We start from the raw sequence: 21,725 nt of genomic DNA on the forward strand, positions 1-21,725 counted from the left end.
TTTTGTTAATGTGGTGTATTAATTGATCGATATGCATATGTTGAACCATCCTTGTGCCCTGGAATGAATCCCATGTAATCATGATGTATTATTTTTTAACTAGAGGCCCGGTGCATGAAATTCATGCACGGGGGGGGGGGGGGAGGGGTTGTGTCCCTCAGCCCAGCCTGCACCCTCTCCAATCTGGGACCCCTCAAGGGATGTCCGACTGCCCGTTGGGAGCCAGCAGTCCGACAATCCAGAATTGCTGGCTCCCAACCGCTCACCTGCCTCCCTGCCTGCCTAATTGCCCCTAACTGCTTCTGCCTGCCAGCCTGATCACCCCCTAACCACTCCCTTGCCAGCCTGGTCACCCCTAACTGCCCTCCCTTGCCAGCCTGGTTGCCCCTAACTGCCCTCCCCTGCTGGCCATCTTGTGGCGGCCATCTTGTGTCCACATGGGGGCAGCCATCTTTGACCACATGGGGGCAGCCATCTTGTGTGTTGGAGTGATGGTCAATTTGCATATTACTTCTTTATTATATAGGATTATTGTATTTGATTTGCTAGTGTTTTGTTTGGGGTTTTACATCTGTATCCATTAGAGATATTGGTCTGTAGTTTTCTTTTTTCTGTATTATCCTTACCAGATTTTGGTATCAGGGCCATGTTGGCCTCATAAAAAGTGTTAGGAAGGACCTGGCCAGTGTGCTAAGTGGTTAGAGCATTGCCCCATGCACCGAAGAGTCGAGGGTTCTATTCCCAGTCAAGGGCATGTACCTGGGTTTCAGGTTCATTTCCCGGCCCTAGTTGGGGCATATGTGGGAAGGGAGGCAACCTATCAATGTGTCTCTCTCACATGAATGTTTCTCTCCCTCTCTCTCTTCCCCTCTCCTTCCCTCCATTCCACTCTATCTAAAAGCAATGGAAAAATAGCCTCGAGTGAAGATTAACAAAAAAGAAAAAATGTGATGGAAAGTATTGCCTCTTCTTCAATTATTTAGAAGAGTTTGAGAAGGATAGGTTGCAAATTTTCTTTGAATATTTGGTAAAATTCACGTGAAGCCGTCTGGTCCTGGACTTTTATTTTTAGGAAGGTTTTTAATGGTTGTTTCAATTTCTTCACTGCTGACTGATATATTTAGATTTTCCAATTCTTCATGATTTAGTCTAGAGAGGTTATATATTTCTATGGTAGGAACTTATCCATTTCTTCTAGGTTATTGAATTTTGTGGCATATAGTCTTTCATTGTATTCTAGAATGATCTTTTCACTAGCTTATATACACTGAGTGGCCAGATTATTATGACCTCTGAACACATAATAATCTGGCCACTCAGTGTATAGCCTATATAATAAAAGGCTAATATGCAAATTGTCCCCTCGACCAGGAGTTCGACCAGCAGACAGGCCGGCCAACCGCCCATGTCCCCTTCCCCTGGCCAGGCTGGCCGGACCCCACCCATGCACAAATTCATGCACTGGGCCTCTAATATATATAGTATATACACTGAGTGGCCAGGTTATTATGATCTCTGAATGCATAATAATCTGGCCACTCAGTATGTATGTGTGTGTGTGTGTATATACACACACTAGAGGCCCTGTGCATGAATTCATGCATGGGTGAGGTCCGGCCAGCCTGGCCAGGGAGAGGGGACATGGGCGGTTGGCCGGCCTGCCTGCTGGTCGAACTCCTGGTCGAGGGGACAATTTGCATATTAGCCTTTTATTATATAGGATATACACTGAGTGGCCAGATTATTATACGTTCAGAGAACATAATAATCTGGCCACTCAGTGTATATTTCTAATTACTCAGTAACAATTTATGTCTGTTCTAATATTCTTTCAGTTGTAAGTATAACTTTTTACCAGAATTTTTTACTTAAAATATTGTGATCCTCCACTACCATGTCAAATTAAAAATAAAACAAAACTCACCCTAGCCGGTTTGGCTCAGTGGATAGAGCATCAGCCTGCGGACTGAAAGGTCCTGGGTTCAATTCCAGTCAAGGGCACATGCCCAGGTTGCAGGCTCAATCCCCAGTAGAGGGTGTGCAGTAAGCAGCCGATCAATGATTCTCTCTCATCATTGGTGAGAGAATCATTGATCGACTGCCTCCTGCATGCCCCCATTGGGGATCAAGCCCGCAACCCAGGCATGTGCCATTGGCCGGAATCAAACCTGGGACCCTTCAGTCTGCAGGCCGTCACTCCATCCACTGAGCCAAACCGGCTAGGGCAATAAAAAATATATTTTTTAAAATAAATAAATAAATACTCTGGTTGCACTGCTAATTGTAATACGTTTTAGAAGATTTTGGTAAAGTATAAAAGCTTCCTAGATTCAATTACATTTTTACATTATTTATGATGAGGATTTAGTGAAAACAGATAAGTATCTTAAAGGAGGAAGAAGTTGTTCTAAGAATGTAGTTTCTTCTGCTAGCTAAGCTTTAATGGTAAAACAATAAAGTGGTCAGTTGCATTCCAGGCTCCTAACTAAAAGACTGGTGTTTCAGGGAAGCCTCATTTTAGAAGAATTAGTATGAGAGATGGCAGGAATGGAGAGCGAGGACAAATCCCCAGCAACTGAAAAGGTGAGCAGCTGACCTCCAAAGCAGGGAGAGATGGCCCATAGCTCCACAAGGTGACAGGTACACTGTGAGCCCTGGGATCTCACCAGTACTCAGCTACAGACTCTGGTGAAGAGACAGTCCAGACCCCAACCCCAGACATCTGAGGACAGTGGTGAACTAACCAGACTTCAAAAGAGGGCACACGCAGATCAATGATCAATCAGATTGACTTGTCCCCACTCAAGTAGCCTAATATACAAAAGGGTGCGCACTTTTCGGAAGGCAAATATTATTTACTTCAGTCTCTACTATTCCTTTTTTTTTTTTTTTTTTTTCCCGATGTTCAGTTTCCTTTAATGACCCCCATCTCCCTGAAGGACGGGTGCAGGCAGCTAGGCGATGGCAAGAGATGTTCACTTGAAGATCTTGCCCTGACTGGAGGCTTTGCCCACGTGCTGGAAGACCCCCTCCCAGCAAAAGTACTCTCACACCCACGTCTGGGTCTCCGCGCTGCCGGATCCGGTTTCCGCCCCTGTATGTCCACCTGCCAGTCTGGACTCGGCGGAAAGGCAAGCTTCTGGCCTCGGAAGACCCAGACTCCAGAAAGAGAGCTGCTATTGTTGGTTCCAAAGAGGATGACACTGGCAAAGGCATTCTTCCTCAGCTTGTCCAACCGCTGGAACATTCCAGTGATGAGGTTGCAGCTCATGAAGGTCTGGGTGAGCTCTTCAGGGAAACGGTACTCGGAGTACCACAGGGACCAGCCGTCCTTATCAAAGTGCTCCCAAAAGTACGGCAGCGCCACCGACAGCGTGTCCTTGTTGGAGTTCTTGCGCTTGAATTCATCCAACACAAAGGCACTCTTGGGCAGGTGAGCAAAGGGGTCCTTGGCCTTGGGCTCCGCAGCCAGGGCCTGCTCCCGCTCATCCATCCCCTCCTCTGGAGCGGGAGCAGCGGCCTTTTTCTCCTCTATCCGCTCAGCCTGGGGCTTCGGCTTCTCCTCCCGCGGTCCTTCTCCTTCTGAGGGGTGTCCTTTTTAGGCTGGCTCTCTGCAAACTTTTTAGCATCAAACTGGGCCATCTTCTCACAGAGCTTCACCTCCCCCAAGACAGCGCGGAACTGGGGCTGGTTAATGCAGGGAGGAACCAGCGGCTGTTAATGGGGAAGGCCTGGCGGAAAGAAGGCTCTCAACATATAATTGTTATACACACATACAAACACATACAACGTGTATTCAAAAGATTTTCCTTCCCACTGAGAAAAAAAAATTAGATTTGTAACAAATTTAGAATCGATAATTTTTCTTAAACACCATTTTCCATCAAATTTAGTGTTGAAAACTTTAATTCTGAAAAGTTGTTTGTTTTGAATAGTTACATTAGCTAGGTATTACACAACATACTTAAATTAGAAGTACTTTTTGGGGGTGGGGGTACAGTGCACTTTATTGGTGGTGCGGGACAAGGTAGGACTCCCCAAGCCCTTCCCCTTCTTTAGGGGGCCTGGGATAGAAACTGTGGAGATCAGGAGACTCTCAATGTGTTGGCGGACAGATTTGGGGCAAGGACTCTCCAGCAGCTGAGGGCTTCTCTTCCTCTCACTAAGGATGGTGATCCAGGGGGCTGTTACTCCTTGGAGGCCATGTGAACCATAAGGTCCACCACCTGTTGTTGTAGCCAAATTCATTGTCACACCAGGAAACAAGCCTGACAAAGTGGTCATTGAGGGTGATGCCAGCCTCAGTGTTGAAGGTGGAGGAGTGGGTATCACTGTTAAAGTGATTGCTGGAGATGACATGGTCCTCAGTATGCCCTTGAGGGGACCTTCTGATACCTGCTACACCACCTTCTTTTAAAAAAATATATTTTTTTTTTATTGATTTCAGAGAGGAAGGGAGAAGGAGAAACAGATAGAAACATCAGTGATGAGAGAGAATCATGAATCAGCTGCCTCCTGCACACCCCACACTGGGGATGGAGCCTGCAACCCAGGCATGTGCCTCAACCCAGAATTGAACTGTGTAGTTCATAGGTCAAAGCTCAACCACTGAGCCAAGCCGGCTGTGCTATTTTTTTTTAATATATTTTTATTTATTTCAGAGAGGAAGAAAGAGAGAGAGAAATATCAACGGTGAGAGAGAATCATTGGTCATTACCTCTTGACGCCATCTTATTTAGCAGCTTTCTCCAGGTGGCAGGTTCGATCCACAACTGACACATTGAGGGTGGGGACACGGAAGGCCATGCCAGTGAGCTTCCCATTCAGCTCAGGGATGATCTTGCCCACAGCCTTGAGCACCAGTAGAAGCAGGAATGATGCTCTGGGCAGCTCTCCAGCCATCACTCCACAACTTCCCAAAGGAGTCATCCACAATCTTCTGGGTGGCAGCGATGGCATGGATTGTGGTCATGAGTCCCCCCACGATGCCAAAGTTGTCATGGATGACCTTGGCCAGGAGGACCAAGCAGTTGGTGGTACAGGAGGCATTGCTGACAATCTTGAGGGAGTTGTCATTCTTGTCATGGTTCACACCCATCACAAACATGGGGGCATCGCAGAAGGGACAGATGATGACCCTGCAAGTGAGCCCAGCCTTCTCCATGGTAGTGAAGATGCCAGTGAACTCCACAACATACTCACACCAGCATCACCCCATTTGATGTTGGCGGCACCTCCCTCCTGGAAGATGGAAATGGACTTTCCATTGATGACAAGCTTCCCATTCTCAGCCTTGACGGTGCCTTTGAACTTGCCGTGAGTAGAATCAAACTGGAATATGTAGACCATGTAGTTGAGGTCAATGAAGGGGTCACTGATGGTGACAATATCCCAGCCCTGGTGACCAGACACCCAAAACAGCCAAATCCATTCACTCTGCCCTTCACTATCGTGTCTCAGGGTTGAGGCTTGCACTGTACAGGATGACACGACTGTCTGCTGAACAGGAGGTATAGAGAGCCTAGCAGTACTTTCAAAATTCTATTTTGTTGAACCTGAATGAATAATTTGTACTGGCTATGAAGATACTAGGAAAATTTTAAAAAACAACACTATAATTCTCATACACCACTGGTAGGAGTAAAAATTAGCATAGTAGAGTGGATAAACAAATCATAGTGTATATTCATAAAATACAATACTATACACAGCAATAAAAATGAATGAATTGCAGTTATATGTAAAAGTACAAACATAAGCAAAAGAAGCAAGGTGCAATACCTAAAGCATTCTCCACTTACATAAATTTCAAAATTAGTCAAAACTAAACTATTATTTTATGGATGCATATACAGGTGGTAATATCTAAAGAAAAGAAAGAAAATTATTATCAAAAAGTCAAGATAGTAGTTACTTATAAGCTGTGCTGTCCAATATAAATATAACGTGAGCCACAAAAGCAAGATCTAAATGTATAATTTTCAGTTTTCTGGTAGCTACATTAAACAAAGGAGGAAAACAGGTGAAGTTAATATATATTTCATTTAACCCAATGTATTCAAAATATTATCATTGCAATATGTAATCAATATTAAAAAGTATTAATGAAGTACTTCTTTTCTACTAAGTCTTCATAATCCAGTGTGAATTTTACACTAACAGCACGTTTGAATTCCAACTAGTCACATTTCAAGTGGTTACTAGCCTCGTGTGGCTAGTGGCTACCATACTGGATGGCCTAGTTCTAGCAACTATGAGAGTCAAGATAGAGGTTATCTCTACAGAAGAGAGGTAGGATTGGAATTGAGAAGGACACATGGGGACTTCTGGGGAACTGACATTATCTTTCTTGATATGAGTGTTGGTGACATGAATGTTTGCTTCATAATTATTTATTAAACCATACATGTGAATTTTATGAATATTTTTAATGTGCTGTTTCATCAAAAAAGTGTTTTAAATATACTAAATGTATGTCCTTCTATATTTATCATTATAAATCTGAGCAGGTATTTCTGAAGGATAAATTTATGGAAGTGTAACTACTGGATCAAATGATACAAACATTAAAACATTTAATAGTGCCCAGCTGGTGTGGCTTAGTGGTTGAGCATCAACCTATGAACCAGGAGGTCATATTTTGATTCCCAGTCTGGGCACATGCCCCGGTTGTGGGCTGAATACCTAGTAGGGGGCATGTTTCTATCTCTCTCTCTCTATCCTTTCCTCTCTAAAATAAATTAAAAAAAAAAAAAAACATTTACTAGTACTACATTAGCTTCCAAATACTTGTACCAATTCCCACTCCTACCAAGAATGAGTAAAAACTACTATTTCTCTACATACTTACCAACACTGGATTTTATCAATTTTAGGACATTTGACAGTTGTGTGTAAGAAGATATTTGAATAGTTAGGGCCACTCAATACTATTTCAAGCAATTACAAATATTCCATTCAGTACAAGTTCCCTTTTAGCATACATTGGCCCTAATGATCAGGTTGTTGGTCCTTCTGGTGCCTTTGAAACAGATGGGCACCTGCATTCTTGAGCTGCCATTGTCCCGCGCCAGCAACTTCACCCTGCAGCTGGTCATTATTTGAAACTAGGGGCCCAGTGCACAAATTTGTGCACCTGGAAAGAAACTGTGGGCCGCGAGGCTGTGGTGGGCACAGGGGCAGATCTTGGCCCATCCTCCGTGCCCCCACCTGGCCCTTCCCCCCCCCCCAGCCCCTGGTTCCCTGTCTGCCAGCAGCCCCATTTCCGCTGCCACTTCCATGCACTGACTGTGCGGGCTGCACTCGTACCTGCTGACTGTGCGAAGAGATTGGGGCTGGTGCCAGCAGTGGGTGCAAGCGGGGCTGGCGCCATCAGTGGGTGCAAGTGGCTGCTGCTGTCCCGATTGCCCCTCAGGAGTAGAGAAGGTGGAGAAGCCCTCAGGTGTGATTGGGGCTGGCAGCCGCTGCTCGCACCCACTGACGGCGCCGGCAGCGAGTGCGAGCAGGGCTGGCACCGGCAACAGGTGCAAGCACCAGGCAGGACCGCGGCACACTGGAGCAAAGAATTTTCAGTAACCACCAGAGGCTCGCCCCAATGACAGCAACCAGTGCCCCGCCTTGGTCTGGCGCCCCTGCTCACCTGCTCCACCATCCTGCTGTGGCCGATGCCCGCCATGTTCTACGCTCTGCTGCCTGCTGCTGATGTCCATCATGTTCCACATGCACCCCCTGGTGGTCAACGCATGTCATAGCGACCGGTTGTTCGGTTGTTTGGTTGTTCCGCCGTTTGGTCTATTTGCATATTAGCCTTTTATTATATAGGATAGCCTTCCCTTGAAAGTGCATGCACTAACCTTCATTCTGACTGCACATTTTAGCCTTTGATACTTCACCTCAAGGCTGTATCATGCTGTCAAGCTTTGGCTTGAGTGGTAGCCAAATGCAAGTTCTCAAAATCAATGATGACTTTGATTCCACTGAATGAAAAATCTTTCCATCTTGGCACTAGTCCAACCTTTCTCCTCTAAAGTGTTATTACAGTCCTATTTCCCTTCGTGTGACATTTCTAAATGTTTAAAACATATGTTTGGACTCGTCTAATAAAACTGCCTTCAGAGATGGATTATCAGCCACACAAGAAAAATGAGTCTCATTACTCTGTAATCACAAAATACCTTTATTTGTCAGATTCTTCTCTCTCTATCTCCCATTCTCTTTCCTCCTTCCCTTTCCTCTTCCTTCTCTCTCTTATTTCCCAACATTGCTTAGCTTAGTGCTGATCTCTCCTTTCTTCCTCTGCAACTTGAGCCCACAGCCTGGGGATCCCAGGGGCTTACAGTCCCAGGCAAGATGCCCCAGGCCCAAAAGGTGGCAGCTGAGAAGTAAAGGACTCTGAAGACAAACTGAGACCTTAACTACAGAAAGGTTTACGCAGAGCTTAACAAGCAGATCTGTGCAGGAGGGCTTCCGTGTTTAGTGCTGATTTGCTGCCAAAAGTCAATTACATGGGCACGAACAACTGCACCCTAAGTGGAATGATAAAAGAAAAGTCTGGCCTGCTTGTACTTTACTCTAATTTTTTTTTTTTTGAGGAAACTGTCTGGTATTGTAGAACTGCTATTAGAATAGCATGACTAACTAGTAAGGATGTCCAGGCTCCATGGCAGATCTCCTGAATCAGAATAATCAAGACCGTCATACTGGTTAGGAACTACTTAACAGAGGGAGGCACACAGAGTTTCCCAGCCTAATAGCCCTGGGCATAAATCTGCTCTTGTTCACACACACAGGCTCATCGCTTGTTAGTATGTGACCTTTGAAAGTCTCTATGCACCTTGCTTTCCTTATTTGTAAGCTAGGGATGATGCTTACCATCATCCCTAGCTTACAAAGCTAGGAGTGGGTTAAAAACCTGTGATACATCTACACAATAGAATATTACGCAGCTGTAAAATAGAAGGAACTCTTACCATTTGCAATAGCACTGATGGACCTGGGGAGTATTATGCTAAGTGAAATAAGCCAATCACAGAAAGATAAGTATCACATGATCTCACTCATATGTGGAATCTAATGTACTTCTATTTTTAATGGGTCTTGCTTTTTCAAGAGTCTAGCCTTTAAGTATCCATTATAGAATCTGATATTAAAATTTGTTAAAAATGGGGAAATGTGGGTCAGTTTCATGGAATAGGGGCAAGGGAAAAAAATAATTTTTATCTCTTTGAAATGTAAATGTTTTCATCCCAGTTGTATTTATAATTACTGAAATAGAAATGAACAAGACAGGCACAAAATCTATTCTCAAAGTTTTTGTTGAGTAATAGGATAGAAACAACTTATAGCAGACATCACTAGAATTGTGCTAAGTGACACTGTGTCACTGGGCCCGTCACCTAGTCTGGAGGGTCACAGAGGTTTCCTGAGGAGGACACCTGTGCTGGTAGACAAGTGACAATCTAGAAGGAGAGTAAGGATGCGCTGGAGGGGCAGAGGAAAGAAACTGTGTAGACACCCTGAGGTGGGAAGAAGGCCCAGGGAGGGAGGGGAGAGAGGGCTGACAGTCACGTGAAAAGCTTCTGAACCACAGAGTGGAGGATCATCCAGGCCTTGGGGAAATGTTATGGATTTGGGACTCAATCCCAAATGCAATAGAAAGCCGTGCTGGGTTTTAGGCAGAAGTGACATAACCTAATCTGTTCTTTCAGAGATCAGTCTGGGTGCATCATGAAAAACTGAGATGTCGTGATCTAATGAGAAAAACATATTTGATCTTTGTCCTAGGTTCCTGGCACAGAGCTTCTAAAACCCTTGGCATTTCCTGAGTGATGAAAGTGAGAGAATTGTTTTTCGTTGTTCACATACGTGTGTTTAAGTTAATGAGGGACTCTTGATGGAACCCTAGATAGCTTCAGGATGGGGGCTGGAGGAACCAACCTTGTGATTAGAGTGTTGGAACATGCAACCCCGCCTCAATCTCTTGCCTCCAGGGAGAGGGGAGTATCTAGAGGTTGAGTTTAATTACCAGTGGCCAGTGATTTAGCCAATCACGTCTACATAAACAAATCTCCAATTAAAACCCTCCACAAGCCCTGGCCAGTTGGTTGAGTGTCATCCTGAAGGGTCACTGGTTTGATTGAGTATGGGAAGCAACCAATTGATGTTTCTCTCTCTCTCAAATCAATAAAAACATATTTTTAAAAAAAAAAACAAAAAACTCAACAATGGGGATTTGAGAGCTTCTGAGTTGGTGAACACATTGAGATGCTGGGAAAGTGGTACACTTGGAGAAGGCCTGGAAGTTCCGTGCCCCTTCCCACACACCTCTCTTATGCACCTCTTCCATTTAGCTGTTCCTGAGTATTCTTTACAGTAAACCAGTAATGGTAAATAAAGTGTTTTCCTGAGTTCTAGCAATTATCAAACCTGAGGAGGAGGTCGTGGGAACCTTCAATTTATACCTGATAGGTGAGAGGTACAGGAAGTCAGGGCTCTCCCTTGGCATTGGAAGTAGGAGCCCTCTTGTGGGACTGGATCCTTAACCTGTGGACTCTGATGCTATCTCCAGGGAGACAGTGTCAGAATTTAATTGAAATGTAGGACATTCAGCTGGCGTCAGAGAATTGGTTTGTATGTGGGGGGGGGGGGGGGGCGGGGAGACACGCATTTGGAAGTGTTCTGAGTACAAAAAGGTTTTATTTTAAGAATGGATTCAAGGGAAGTAGGCATGAATGGAGTAGTGGCAGTGTAGGAAAGAAACAATAATAAAATAATCATTGGACAGTTCAGATCTATTACTTAGGAGGTAAAATCAACAAAACTTAAAGGTTGATTAGAAATGGCAAATGGGGAAAAGGGAAGCAATAAGGATCAATTCTAGGTTTCTGATTTGGGTAACTGGCTTGGGAATACTATTTATTGAGATGAGGAACACTGACGCAGGATCAGGTCTTAGGGGCCAAAAAGAGGACATTACAGTGTCCAATACATAGCAGGAAATAAAGATAGGTGCTCAGAAACAAGGTCTGAATTGCATTATAAATTTGGGAGTGGTCAACCCAGAGATGTGTAATCAATATGCCTCCAGACCCCACCTCCTCTAACTGCAAGAAAGGCCACATCTCCTGGAACATCCAAATTGCTTCATCCTTTCCCAGGGCTTTCCTTCAGAAACACCCAAAGACTCTCAGGGCTGCCCACACTGGCCCAAGTCCCATGTGTCTCTTGCTGCCACCACAGTGAGGGCAGCTCCATCACCGCTGACTTCTCTGTGGCCTTATCTACAGGCTGCCTCCATCATCTGCTCCCTGGAGGGTAGAATCAGAAGCCAGTTTTGCCACAGAAGTGCTTGAAGGCACTCCTGGCCTCTATCCACCTGGAGAGGTGAAGTAACTTACCTGCTTGGAAATCTGGGAAGAACTGGGAAAGCAAGACCAATATTCACCTATCTTCTTAGGGATGACCTACCTACAGGGAGCACCAATTTGGCTGCTCCTCAGATGCTGGCTTTTTCCCCTCTGCCCTGATCCAGCACTGCCTGTGACTGAGAGAGAAATTCTGCCTAATCCTGGGCTTAGAGATGAACAAGCCCATTTGAATAGCCGACCTAAAATACATCATGCCCTTTGACAGAAAAAAGATGGTTTATTGGCCCACCACTAATACATCTACCAGCATGGATGTATTAGTCTTCTGTTGCTGCATAATCAATTACCACGAACTGAAAAGCATAAAACTTTCTGTGGTTCAGGGGTGCAGGTATGCTTTCCTGTGTCCTCCACACAGGGTTTCACAAGGTTGCAATCAAGGTGTCAACTGGGCTGTGTTCTCATCTGAACACTCAAATGGAGAAGAATTCTCTTCCTTGGTGCTGTGTGAACGAGGGTCTGGCTTCCTACTGGCTGTCAGCCAGAGGCTCCCCACAGCTCCTGGAGGCCACCCACAGTTCCCTGACATGGCGCTCTCCACAATAAGTTCACAGCATGGCTCTTTGCTTACAGGCCAGCAAAAGACTCTCCTGTCTGCCAAGAGAGAGTCTTATAAAATGTAACAATTGCCTGGCCTATTTGGCTCAATGGTTGAGTGTCAACCCATGAACCAAGAAGTCATTGGTTCAATTCCCAGTCAGGGCACATGGCTATGTTTCAGGTTTGATACCCAGTAGGGGGCATGCAGGAGGCAGCCTATTGATGATTCTCTCTCGTCTATGATGTTTCTATCTCTCTATCTTTCTCCTTCTCTCTCAAAAAAAAACAATAAAAACATTTTTAAAAAAAAATAAAATAATAATAATAGCCCTGACTGATTTGGCTTAGTGGATAGAACGTCAGCCTGCGGACTGAAGGGTCCCGGGTTCGATTCCGGTCAAGGGCATGTACCTTGGTTGCGGGCACATCCCCAGTAGGGGGTGTGCTGGAGGCAGCTGATCGATGTTTCTAACTCTCTCTCCCTCTCTCTTCCTCTCTGTAAAAAAATCAATAAAATATATTTTTAAAAAAATAAAATAAAATAATAAATAGAATGTAACAATCATGGAGGTGACATCTCATCACTGTATTGTTGTAGAAGCAAATCACATGTCCCACCCACTATGAAGGTAAGGGGATTCTAGAGAATATAACCACAATGGGCAGAGATCATGGAGCCATCTTAGGTGATTGTATGCAGGAGTCCTTGAATCATGTTATTTTATTTAATGTTGTTTCACTATGACCTTATGAGAAAAAGTAATGGAGTCCCAGCAGGGGCCACTGTCTGTGTGGAGTTAGTACGTTCTCCCCATGTCTGCATGGGTTTTCTCCAAGGACTCCCGTTTCCTCCCACATCCCGAAGATGAGCATGAGGTGAATAGCGTGTCTATGTTGCCCCGTCTAAGTGAGAGTGGTGGGTGTGAGTGGCCCTGTGGTGGAAGGGCATCCAGTTCAGTTCAGGATGGGGTCCTGCCTTGTGTCCTGAGTTGCCAGGACAGACTGTAGTCACCTGACCCTGAAATGAAATAAGTGGGTTGGAAAATAATTATTTTACTTTTTAAAAATGCTTGAAAGCTAACAAGTTAGCCTAGTAACTGTTTCATGGTTACAAGTTAGCCTAGTAACAGCCTAGTAACTGTTGTGGACAAAAGACATGAGACTCTAGGGTTAGAGACAAAGGCCTTTGTTGCCCAGAGCAACAGCACTAGCTGCTATTAATATTTTCTTGTTCTATTCCTCAAGCTCTAAATCCCACAAGCAGGCACAAAGAGGGTCTAAGTGACATCTGCACATACAATGGATTTCATTATAGGCAAGCACCCCTGTGCTTAGAGAACCCAAATCATTTTAAACGGGACAGTCAGCATGTCTGCCCTTTGTGCCAGAGGTAAACACTGTATCTTCCAAGGTTCTAAGCAAACCTACCCTTAGCTCTAAAAGGAGACACTACATCTTCCAAGGCTGTTTTGTTCCCTTTACAAACATCCCTGAAAAGATAGTCTGGAACAAAGACAATTAGAGCCACTGTTTGCAGACATGCAGAAATGTGAGAAGCTCACAAAGAACTATTTCCCAACAATGTTCACTCCCCAAATACACCCGTTTCAACACATCATGTGCCACTCCATCACTGCTCTGATTAGTCTAACCAAAAGAGGCTGGAACCAAATCAACCTAACACAACATTTAATTAAGGCTGCTACCAATAGGACTCCATGCAGCTGAATGTGCCCATCCTATATTGACCTCAACCATGGCCCCCAAAGTCCCTAGAACCAACCAATTTAATGAATCCCATAAGCCATCCAGGTTGACCTAAGAAAGTCAAGTGGCTTTTTTCTTAAGTTTCTGTATTGACCTTTCCACTTGTTCCAAGGCACTAATCCAGACACCGCAATATGTGACAGAGATTGCACAGACTCCACCTTGGCCCCTGAGGAAGACGGCAAGGGCAGTTCTCCCACATGTAACAACGCTGGCTAATGAGCTGAGGCCAACCTGACTTCCTTCCAGGACTAAGGCGGTGTCATTAATCACTTCAGCTAGAATCATGAATAACTTCTGTATTGCCTTTCCTAATTGGATGACTCCTAGGGCAGGGATAACTGCTCACAAGGTGCACATAAGTAATGAACCAGTTATCTTTCTGGAGTGCCTCATTTTGGAGAGATCTCTCGGTCATCTAAGGGCCACATGATCTATCAGAGGTTTTTCCTTTAAAACTCAAAGGTCTCTTATGATTGTCCACAAGGAGTTTTCAGAAGAGGCAAATTAACTCCTGGCTTCTACACACACACACACAAAATAAAGTCCAGGGGGCACACATGAAATCCCTGGAAAGAAAATGTTTATAATTGTTGTAACCATTGTAAACCAAGTGGAACCTCCATCATTCAAAGAGCATAGGCTGACATTCCTCCAACGGGGCCTCCTAGCAAGCTGGTAAGCCTTAGTTAAGATTCCCCATTCAGTTTATTTATTTCTATTTTATTGTGAACAGTACTACAGATGTCCCCCCATTCCTCCTCTGTCCCCCTAAAACCAGCCCCTCCCACCCCAGGCCTTCCCTACACTATTGTCTGTGTCCATGGGTTATGCATATATATTCTTTCGTTAATCTCTTCCCATCCCCTCCAACCCCACTCCCCTCTGAGATCTGTCATTCTGTTCTTTGCATCCATAACTCTGGACCTATTTTATTTATCAGTTTATTTTGTTCATTAGATTCCACATGTAAGTGAGATCATGTGATATTTGTCTTTCTCTATGGGATGATTTTGCTCAGCATAGTACGCTCAGGTCCCTCCATGCTGCCTCAAAGAGTAAGAAGTCCTTCTTTTTTACAGTTGCATAGTATTCCATTGTGTAAATGTACCACAGCTTTTTTATCCACTCATCTACTGGTGGACACTTGGGATGTTTCCAGAACTTAGCTATTGTAAACAATGCTGCTATGAACATAGTGGTGCATATATTCTGATTGGTATTTCAGGATTCTTAAGATATATTCCCAGAAGTGGGATCACTGGGGCAGTTCCATTTTTAATTTTTGAGGAAACTCCATACTGTTTTCCACAGTGGCTGCACCCGTCTGCATTCCCACCAGTGTACTGGGGTTTCCTTTTCTCCACATCCTTGCCAGCACTTGTCGTTGGTTGATTTATTGATGGTAGTGATTCTAGCAAGTACCCATTCAGTTTAAAAAACTGAATGTAGTCCCTATTTTTGGAAGGGTTGAGTGAGAGCTATCAGTCCAAACTGTCCTATCTGTCCACACCACTACAAAGGTGGCATTCATTCACCGCTCCCCCGAATGCCTCGCAATGGCTCTGGGGATGGAAGACATCCAGAGGTGTAACCAGTGCTTTGCCTGGGAGATGCCGAAGCTGGGGCTGTCCTCTGTTTTATCTGGTAGATTTTTGGTAAGGTCAAGGGGAATGGCAATCAAAACCATGGTCATAGCCATCTGGAACTCGGGGAGGAAGATGGCAGGTCCAGCGTCAGTACCCTTTAAGGCGTTTGTAACACTTTGGAAGGGCCACAGCTGCGGAAGGATCCAGTGTGGCTCTGAAAGACATAATGTCATTAGAGTTCCATCCTCCCCCTTCAGAGATCTAAGGCAGCGATTTTCAACTGGTGAGCCACAAAGAATTTTTAAAACGTGCAATGCCTGACTATTTAGTCAGGGGCACTGCTCTATTTTCCCTTAGACTGCCAAATAAAAAAGTGACAACAGCCAACACAATAGCCGTCCAGTGTGAATGAATGAAAATTATAACTATTTTTTGTCAGATTGGCAGAAATTGTATTTTTTGGTGTGCTGCAGAATTTTAGCAATTGGTTTATGTGTGCCATGAGATAAAAAAAAAAAAGGTTGAAAATCTTTGGTCTAAGGTGTTCTCACCTCAGGTGCTGGAGTTGTTGCTCTCTCACTATCACTACAAAATCAGTTTGTCCCATTCCAATAGCTGTAACTTCACCTTTTTTCCAATAATCTCTACTCACACGCAGACCTTTCATTCAGAAGAGTCAGGTGCATGAGGGATAAGGCATTTTATAAAACTTACAGAAACTCATTATGCCACCCACGTTGGCCTGCATGAACCACTGTGTGACTCACGAGGCGGTGCAGTCACCAGGTGGTGATCAGCCTTATGATATGGGGCTATCTCAATGCAACAAAAGAATCCAGGTGGCGGAGCCAATCCGAAAGCCTGAGGGCCCCTTTTGACTGGGCTGCCAACCTACCGGTCTAGAGCTGCCATGAATGAACAGAAAATCATCATGCCCAGGAACAGTCAGGAAGAAATCCCAATTTTTAAAATAATAATAGATCATCTTGATCATTAACCAGGAAATGGCTGAGAGATTATCCCTTTTCTGAGCACAGCCATAGTCAGCGACCAAAGTGCCTTATTAAAGTGTGTGAGCCAGGAAGAGGTGAGGAAGCTAGCGTTTAAAACCGATCTGAATTTAGTTTGAGGAGACCATTCCAATACTCAACAGTATCTCATGCCCGTGAGTGCTAGAGAGCCTGACATGTCCATCAAATACCTTCACTATCAGCACATTGTTGAGCAGCTTTTGTAATAAAAAGCACAGCATCATCAAGCTATAGGTGGTCCAGAAAGCTGAAAACATGACAGAGATTTGTTTCAAGGGCCACAATAGAGAGGCTGGAACTAGCTGATTAGGCTGGAACAGCAATATTGTAAGCTGAAAAAGTGTCAACAGCAGAGGAGGTCAACAGTCTGATATATATCTTCCAAGAGCAAGCAGGTAGGAGTGAAGGCCCATGCTATGCAACCCCACCCCCACCGAAACCCTTCCGGCAGCAGTCACAAGGCTGATTGCAGTGATAGCCTCTGCATCAGAAATGGGGCCCTTAGCTTCGTGCTGAGCCTAAGATGATGGATGTGCCGCCATGTCCAGGACAACGATGCAGCCAGGCAGTAATGGGCAGTGTAGTCTTGATGTGAACAGCAGCTTGACACCAGAGAACTGGCCCTTATTATGGGCATCTACACGAGTGGCCCAGAGAATTGCAGCTGTGACTTGTCTTATTTGGCAGCCCCAAAGAAGGGTGCCATTAACCTACCAATCTGTACTTTTCTAAGTGGCAGACCAAACTACCTGATCATTAGCTACACCCAAAGGGTCAGTAAATATACAAGGTTTTTTATATTTTTTTAGAGAGGACGGGAAGAGGAGAGAGAGAGAGAGAGAGAGAGAGAGAGAGAGAGAGAGAGAGAGAGAGAGAGAGAGAAACATCAATGATGAGAGAGAATCATTGATCAGCTGCCTCCTTCACACCCCACACTGGGGATCGAGCCCACAACACAGGCATGTGCCCTGACCGGGAATCGAACCGTGACCTCCTGGTTCATAGGTCGCCACTCAACCACTGAGCCCTGCTGGCCGGGCAAATATACAATTTTTATCAAGAGGAGTATTGGCCAGGGCTGTGAGAACAGCCTTGCGTTTTGCACAGTGAATGGATCAATCCTGCCCATGTTTGGTTCTGCAAAGCTGGTACTGAGGCTCAACCACAGCAGAAGCTCAGCGGGAACATCAGGTTTAAGCTTAGCTTAGCCAAACCAGTGAAGTGGGCCCTGCACTTAGGGTAATCTCTGAAAACTGAGGTCCCCATTGAGCCAACAGTTTTGCTTCAGGCAGCAGAACAAGAGATAAATAGCCCTGAGCGAAGCTGCCACTTTTTCGTGGCAAGCTGAGCAGCTCAGGTGCATTCTGCAATATGGCATTTCCACTTGACAGTGAGGCTTGTTTGGACCTCCCAACCTTGTTTGGGTAAGTCTGGTTGATCTGCCCCAAAATGGGACTATCATGCCAAAGAGTGCCAAGGCCTCCATGGGTCAGTTTCAAGAACAGTCCAGTGGCAGGTTAATAGCTGCTTTTCAAAAGAGGAGCCAGCGGCCCAAGGACTCCCAGGTACCCAAGAAGCACCTCACATGGAGGATGCCTCTTTTTGCCAGACTCTAATTGGATAAACCATCAGTCACAGAGACTTGTAGCCCAAAGGGGTCATTAGGGTTGTGGGGATGCAAAGGCACTAGTATTATTTGGGAAGAGATGCATTCTCTAAATTCACCTGGTACTTATAAGCATTCATAGTACAGACATGTAAACAATGATTCCAATTACACTAAGTTCTCACTTAACGTCATCAATAGATTCTTGGGAACTGCAACTTTAAGCAAAACAACATACACTGAATGGCCAGATTATTATGATCTCTGAACGCATAATAATCTGGCCACTCAGTGTATATCCTATATAATAAAAGGCTAATATGCAAATTGTCCCCTCGACCAGGAGTTCAACCAGCAGGCAGGCCGGCCAACTGCCCATGTCCCCTCCCCATGGCCAGGCTGGCCGGACCCCACCCATGCACGAATTCATGCACCGGACCTTTAATATATGTCCTATCAATAAAAGAGTAATATGCAAATTAAGCATCACTCCGCTACACCCGCAAACCACGCCCGCAGCCACGCCCACCAGCCAATCAGGAGGGAATATGCAAATAAACCCAACCAAGATGGTGCAGCCACAGAGAGCAGGAGGGAGGCTTGGTTTTCCCTGGCAATGGAGGAAGCCAAGCTTTCCGCCTGCCCTTGCCGGCCCAGGCCTCCACTCAATGCTACAAAGTTTCAATTATAGAAGATAAATAAATCCCAACAGAAATGGCAGCAGCCACAGAGCTGGAGAGAACAGGAAGCTAGGGTTGCCCGCAGCAATGGAGGAAGCCAAGCTCCCACAGCCCTGGCCTGCTTTGGCCTCCGCTTAAGGCTACAAAGTTTCAATTATAGAAGATACATAAATCCCAACAGAAATGGCTGCTGCCACGGAGCAAGCAGAAGGCTTGGCTCCACTCCAGGCTACAAAGTTTCAATTGTAAAAGATAAATAAATCCCAGATCCCAGGGCCTCTGCTTGGGTCGCCGGGGGGCATGGCCGGCCTGCAAACCACCACAGGCCCCTCACCCAGGCCGCCCCACACCCCAGGGAACGCCCCCCCCCGATCCGGGACACCCTTCAGGGCAAACCAGCTGGCCCCCTCCCATGCACCAGGCCTCTATCCTATCTAATAAAAGAGTAATATGCAGATTGACCATCACTCCAACACACAAGATGGCTGCCCCCATGTGGTCAAAGATCCTGCCCCCATGTGGACACAAGATGGCCACCACAAGATGGCCAGCAGGGGAGGGCAGTTGGAAGGAACCAGGCCTGCAAGGGAGGGCAGTTGTGGGCAATCAGGCCAGCAGGGGAGGGCAGTTGGGAGGGATCAGGCCTGCAAGGGAGGGCAGTTGGGGGCAATCAAGCCTGCTGGGGAGGGCAGTTAGGGGTGACCCGGCCGGCAGAGGAGGGAAGTTGGGGGTGACTGGGTCTGCAGGGAAGGATAGTTGGAGGGGACCCAGGCCTGCAGGGGAGGGCAGTTAGGGGTGACCAGGCCTGCAGGGGAAGGCAGTTAGGGGCAAACAGGCTGGCAGGGGAGCAGTTAGGCATCAATCAGGCTGGCAGGGGAGTGGTTAGGGGGTGATCAGGCTGGCAGGCAGAAGCGGTTAGGGGCAATCAGGAAGGCAAGCAGGCGAGCAGTTGGGAGCCAGCAGTCCTGGATTGTGAGAGGGATGTCCGACTGCCCATTTAGGCCCAATCCCAGTGGGATCGGGCCTAAATGGGCAGTCGGACATCCCTCGAGGGGTCCCAGATTGGAGAGGGTCCCAGAATTTCGTGCACTAGGCCTCTAGTATACACACACACACACACACACACACACACACACTGAGTGGCCAGATTATTATGCGTTCAGAGATCATAATAATCTGGCCCCTCAGTGTATAACAAAACCAATTTTCCCACAGGCTAATTGATATAAATAAGAATTAAGTTCCTATGGCATATTTCTGGTCCCAAAAATAAAGACCCAAAATACTTCTAATATTAAACATTACATAGATGTGAGCTATACATACATTTTAGAAAGATGAATAAAAACAAGTAAAATAAAAATAACATTTTTAAAAAGTAAAATAATTATTTTCCAACCCACTTATTTCATTTCGGGGTCAGGTGACTGCAGCCTGTCCTGGCAACTCAGGACACAAGGCAGGACCCATCCTGAACTGAACAGGATGCCCTTCCACCACAGGGCCACTCACACCCACCATTCTCACTTAGATGGGACAACATAGACACGCCATTCACCTCATGCTCATCTTCGGGATGTGGGAGGAAACGGGAGTCCTTGGAGAAAACCCACGCAGACATGGGGAGAACGTACTAACTCCACACAGACAGTGGCCCCTGCTGGGACTCCATTACTTTTTCTCATAAGGTCATAGTGAAACAACATTAAATAAAATAACATGATTCAAGGACTTCTGCATACAATCATCAGTGGAAGCTACAACAGTAGTACACTGAATAGACCCAACGGTCTCCACCCAACAAGGCCACATTTATTTCCTTGCTCCGTTGCAAAAATTGCCCAAACTCCAAGAGTTGGATTCTGGTGCCCACTCCTCCCACAGGACTTGATAGGATAATGACTCGAGTGGCTATAACCAACAGAATGATAAAAGTTTGAATCTCTCCCCTCTACAAAGTGACCCCAGCGTCCTCGGGCAGGTGTGTATCGGGCCTCACCCTTAATTACCTTTCACCTTAATGAAAGCGAGGCCAGGGGAGAAGAGGAGCGAGAAGGGGGCACAAAGGGAGAGAGAGCTCTGAGCCAATAAGCAAGGCTTTGCATCACGGTTCACCCTAATGAATGTGTTTTCAGACCATGCAAAGGTCTGTATTGCATAACTTGTCCCTCACTGCAGACGCCATCTATTTCAGTTTTGGGGATTCTTTGTCTTTGCAGCCAGTCACATTGTCTTCAGAGTTGTCCCATTATAATAAGATTCCTACTTGTACCTGCCCAGAGTAGAGTGAACCCCTAAGGCACCATTTAGGCAGCTTGTTTCAATCCTACCTCATTGTTCAGCCTCTAATCTTTAATAAGCAGGATACTGGTATCGCCCTTATTACCCTAATCAACCTAATACTTGGGCAAGAGCATTTATTACTGGGTGCCAGGGAGTTGTCTCATCTCTCACTGGCCTGTGGGCCACCATCCTTCATCGTCCAGCAGACCATGTCTCTGTCAGCATGCCATCCTTATCACCAAAACTGTCAAGAACTGTGAAGGGTCTGAGACTTTACCGTTCTTGCAGACTAACAAGTTAATCTGGCACAGCTTTGGGGGTGCTGGCAGAAGACATGAGATTCCAGGGTCAGAAACAAAGGACTTTATCACTCAGGGCAACAGCCAAAGTATCGTGTGTGTGTTTTTCTGGTCCTCAGCCCCAATTCCCACAAGACAATGCAAAGAGCTGGGTGATACCAGTGCATACAGAAGGTTGCAGTACAGGAGAGGAACCCTGCGCACAGAGAACCCAAATTTTTTCTAGTGCCCTTTGCTCCAGAAGAAGAAATTCTCTATTTTGCAAGGCTCTGAGCAAACCTGCCGTTTTTCCTGGGATGGGACACATCTCTTCTCTATATTCTCCACCATACAAACATCATTGAAAAATATTCCGGAGTAAAGGCAGTCATACCTACATTTACAAGACATACAGAAACATAAGAGACCCATGGAGAATTAATAAATACCTCCTTATAAACAGATAAGGTGGAATGATCTCCCCATTTGTTATTTGCTAACAAATAAAGCAGACACTTGAATCAG

General features: G+C 45.6%; 1 pseudogene across 1 annotated transcript; it reads right to left on the bottom strand.

The window, feature by feature from the left end:
- Positions 1–2,975: 2,975 nt before the first annotated feature.
- LOC308239723 (elongation factor 1-gamma-like) lies at positions 2,976–5,164 on the bottom strand (annotated as a pseudogene). Its single transcript has 2 exons — positions 4,861–5,164; positions 2,976–3,748 (listed from the first exon to the last, which is right to left on the bottom strand). The product of its transcript is annotated as an elongation factor 1-gamma-like (transcript).
- Between the last annotated feature and the right edge of the window lie 16,561 nt (positions 5,165–21,725).

This window comes from Plecotus auritus, assembly GCF_963455305.1.
Source record: "Plecotus auritus genome assembly, chromosome: 1".
NCBI classification, from domain to species: Eukaryota; Metazoa; Chordata; class Mammalia; order Chiroptera; family Vespertilionidae; genus Plecotus; species Plecotus auritus.